This window comes from Galeopterus variegatus, unplaced genomic scaffold, assembly GCF_000696425.1.
Source record: "Galeopterus variegatus unplaced genomic scaffold, G_variegatus-3.0.2 Scaffold1492, whole genome shotgun sequence".
NCBI lineage: Eukaryota > Metazoa > Chordata > Mammalia > Dermoptera > Cynocephalidae > Galeopterus > Galeopterus variegatus.
This window is the reverse complement of record NW_007727603.1, coordinates 5,001-9,915: the sequence shown is the minus strand read 5'-3', so window position 1 is coordinate 9,915 and position 4,915 is coordinate 5,001. Positions and strand designations below refer to the sequence as shown.

Here is a 4,915-nt window from a genome sequence, read left to right as displayed (position 1 = left end):
CCACAGAAGAAGGGATGGGGAGGAAGAATACTTCACTGAGTATAACTTCCTGTGTTAATTCTCTTAGGAACATGGCAATTGTTTCAGACAAACTAAAATAAATCAATAATTAAAATCAACCAGGATATGGGAAAGGGGAGGAAATTCCCAAAATGGAATACAAACAGTAATAAATGTATTACATGTAAATAACAACCACACTGCAGGGGGTAGGGAAAAAAATTATGTAAATTTGGAAGACAATACTTTGACTCTTATTGACAGTATTTTCGTAGTATTGTATTCTAAACAATAAATTTGTTTCTCACAAGGGTATAAGTCAGTTATTTCAAAACTCCCTTATGTGTACACTGGGATTGAGCAAATAAGAAAATATATTGTGAATAATGACAGCCAGGTTTCTCATTATCATACACTAGAATAACAAATAAAGAAAGGGAGAAGGCTATAATGTAATTTGGGGGTGGTAGGTTGGAATTGAAGATATCAACACAAATTTATGTTTTTAATACAGACACATATAGGAAAACACAGAACTAGGTGTGTGTGTGTGTATACATACATGTATTTCCTAACTCTGTCCTAAAAGCAATGAAAGAAAACTGTATCAATGAACACACCTAGCTTCCAGACTCTGGTTTCTAAATACTATTCTCTAACAAAAGGAACCAGAGCTCCTTGGCTGATTGCAGGGACATGGCAGAAAAAGGACAATATGAGTCTGGAATATCTTGTGCTGCCAGAAAGTTAAGAAAATGCTTTAAAAATGATAACGGCATGTCAAAAGGACACAGGAATCAACCCAAAGGAGCTCTCAGTGGCCATAATCAAGTAAGAAAATAATGACAGTAATGGGTATAACCTATGTAATAAATAAGCATGAGTTCATACTAGTTCTATCAGAAAAAGAAACACTTTCTTCTTACACAGTCAACACGACACAGAACACTTCTGAAACTAGATGAGGGGTTCCACACACCATATGATTCTGCAACATCAGCTGGGTGTCCTATAATTCAATTCTGACACTATCCACCTGGAGATAATGTCAGATCCCACAGGTTAAGAGCTTGGACTGGCCCTGTGGCGCACTCGGGAGAGTGCGGCACTGGGAGCACAGCGACGCTCCCGCCGCGGGTTCGGATCCTATATAGGAATGGCCGGTGCGCTCCCTGGCTGAGCGCGGTGCGAGCGACACCACACCAAGGGTTGCGATCCCCTTACCGGTCACAAAAAAGACAAAAACAAAAAAAAAGAGCTCAATCCCACAAGACTGTCCCCTACTTCAGTCACCACCAAGCACAAGCCCCAGACTGTCACCTGTGCTTATGACCAGATAGAAATAAATTGGGGGTTCCCACAATCCCCTCATCAGGTTCAACCATTTGCTGGAGTGGCTCACAGAACTCAGAGAAACACTCTATGTTTATCAGTTTATTGTAAAGGATATCACAAAGGACACATATGAACAGCCAAATAGAAAAGATATATAGGGCGAGGTCTAGATGGGTCCTGAGCACAGGCGCTTCTGTCCCTGTGGAGTTGGGGTGTGCCACCCTCCCTGCACATGAATGTACTTGCCAACCTGGAAGCTCTCCAAATCCTGTAATTCAGGGATTTTTATGGAGCCTTCATCACATAGGCATGATCGATTATTAACTCATCTCCAGCCTCTCTTACCCCCCCTTCCTAGAGGATGGGGATTCGAGCTGAAAGTTCCAAGCTTCTAATCATGTTTTAGTTTTTCTGGTTACCAGCCCCCATCCAGGAACCCACCCAGAGTCACCTCATTAGAATAAAAGACAGTCCCCAGGAAATTCCAAGGAATTAGGAGTTCCATGTCAGACTAGAGTCAAAGACCAAATATTACAATAAAAGAAGCACCTAGCACCCCGACTGCTCAGGAAATTACAAGGCATTTAAAAGCTCCGTGCCAGGAACAGAGGACAGAGACCAAATATATCTTCACAATATCATACTAATATAAATAACAGAATAAATAAGTAGGAGAGACAGGCCATCTCTTCCTTAAGGTAGAATTCTAACTAATAACAAATGTAGGAGGAACAATGGAACTAGAAAAACCACCATTTGGCAAACGTCACAATAATAATTACCAAAGGCTAAAACCATCAAGGAATGCTAAAATTAGTGGACAAAAGAATGATGAGAAACAGGATAACTGCACAGCCACATATTTATTACAAGGAAAAAAAATAGTAACTACAGTGAAAAAACCTGGCAGACAACACCATATCCAAGTGATCAAATGTAACATCTCCAGTATCCCCATCATGTACCTACTGATACGATGCCATGATAAGGGCGTATCACTTTTGTAGTATTTTTGCCAAAAATATATAACCTTAATCTAGTCAGGAAAAACACAGATTAAACCCAAATTAAGTAACATTCTACAAATGACTGACCAGTAATCTTCAAAAATGTACAGATTATGAATGACCAAGAAAGACTGCTGAAACATCTTAGATTGGAAAAGACTAAGGAGATAATAACTAAATGCAACATGGGATCCTGGACCAGAAAACGGAGCAATGGGAAAAATGGAGAAATTCAAATATGTTCTACAGATTAGTTAATCGTATTTTACCAATATTAATTTCCTGGTTAGATAACTGTTCTATGATTATATAAAATGTCTCTTAATAGGGGAAGCTAGGTGAAGATCATACGAGAACTGTATGCTACTTTTGCAACTTTTTTATAAGTTTAAAATTACTGCTATACTGTTCTTTTATATAGTTGAAATTTTTTCTTGCTTTTTAAATGAGAGGCACAAACTACTAGAAAAGCAAAATATAGTCGTCAATATTAAAAACTCAATTGACGTATTAAACTGGAATATCAGGCACAGCTGAACAATTTAGTAATCTAGAAGGCAGGTACAAAAATTAATCAGAAAAACAGAGATAAAAGCAAAATTAAGAGGAAAGGAGCAGGGAGTAAGAAGGCCCATCAAACATGAGTCCCAAAAGAGACTAAAGGAAAAGTAAGGGGAAAAAATGGATAATTTTCTATAATTAAGAAAAAACAAAAATACTTAGATTCTAGAAATATGAATTCTAAGTAGGATAAATAAAAATAGATGCACATCCAGATGTAGGGTAGGCAATGCTGCAAAACACCAAAAAAAAGATGAATTACTTACAAAGCAACAATAATTAGAAAACAACAGACTTCTCATAGCAACAATTAAAGTCATAAACCCTTTAAAGGACTGAATGAAAATAACTATCACCTAGAATTCTACAGTCATATAATTATGTCAGCAATGAGGACAGATAAAGACCAAGACCCTCACTGATAGAAATACTAAGGAGTAGAGATCAATCTAAGATAGCGACTGTGGAACTGGAAACCAACCCTACTCCTAATTCCCCACCTACAGAAAAGGAGAAAACAGAATTTAATCAAGAGGTTGTTAACCCAAAACACTATATTAAACATCCTCTACAGAACAGCTAGGCACTCCAGGTTTTTTTAAATGATAAAAGCAAAACTTGGCAAGCAAACCTTCGGCTGATCTCTAAGTTTGAAACTGAAGACTTTGGGGCTCTGTACAACCATATCCAATTGTCTAGTAATTTAATGCCTGGGTGTGATTACTCACTTTTCAAGGATGGTATTGAGCCTATGTGGAAACACGAGAAAAACAAACGGGAAGGACAATGGCTAATTACACTGAACAAACAACAAAGAAGTGACCTCCATTGCTTTTGGCTAGAGACATTGCTGTGTCTTAGTGGAGAATCTTTCGATGACTACAGTGATGATGTTTGTCGAGCTGTTATTAATGTTAGAGCTAAAGGTGATAAGATAGAAATATGGATTACTGATTATGAAAAGAGATGCTATTACATATATATGGAGAGCATACAAGGAAAGGTTAGGACATCCTTCAAAGACAGTAATTGCTTATCAGTCCCATGCAGACTCAGCTCTACCACTAAAAATAGGTTTGTTATTTAAGAAGACACCTTCTGAGTATTCTCATGGGAGACTGCTTCAAGCAATCAAGATTTGGGAGGTGAACCAAAGCCTCTTCAAAAGCAGAGTGGACTGCATTTAATTTGATTTCCATCTAAATGTTGCTAAGATATAAGAGAAGTCTCATTTGCCTTTGTCTTGAACTTCTGTGTTCATATTTTTTGTTAATTTTGGCTTGTGTGTCCACTATCCCAATCAAAGAATTACAGGACACATCATCCCCAGAATCCATAAATGTGTTCCTGACCCACTCTGTAATAGCTTAGTAGAATTACCATTACAAACACAATTTACCCATCCCCAATATGCAAAAAATAACTTGCATTTCTCTATCTTGTAGGAAAACAATTGTTTACATTCCATTGCATGCAGGAGCATATTTTGCTGGTTTGAAAGAGTATGATGAATACAGTTTTCTAGCAATTTTCTGTTTCTTTTTACAGCACTGTCTTTACTGTACTGTTGCTGATTGCTAGATTTTAATTTGTTTCCCTACTTGATAACATTAGTGATTCTGAGTTCAGTTTTTCATTTCTTTTGCTTTTGTTTTTTTCCTCATGTAACATTAGTGAAGGATCCAGGAATACGACGCAAAGGTGGAATAAACATTAATTTTGTGCAAAAAGAAAAAACTAAACAATATACTTCAAGTAAAAAGAAGCTGAACCCAAATGGATTAAGTAAGATGCAAAACGTAACACTAAAATAAGAAATTGGTAATTAATAAACCTAAGAACATAGAATTTATAAAATGTTCCTTTAAGCAAACCTACCATGTTGCATTTTTTTTTTTCCTTTTTTAGTGTCCGGCAACGGATCGCAACCCTCAGTGTCGCGCCCGTACCGGACCGGGAACGGGATCGCAACCCTCGGTGTTGCTCCCACACCTCGCTCAGCCAGTGAGCGG

The 4,915-nt window shown here is 37.6% G+C and overlaps 1 pseudogene; it reads left to right on the top strand.

Annotated features, from left to right (window-relative positions):
* The first annotated feature begins 777 nt into the window (after window positions 1–777).
* On the top strand, window positions 778–3,990 carry LOC103594135 (annotated as a pseudogene).
* Window positions 3,991–4,915: the final 925 nt, after the last annotated feature.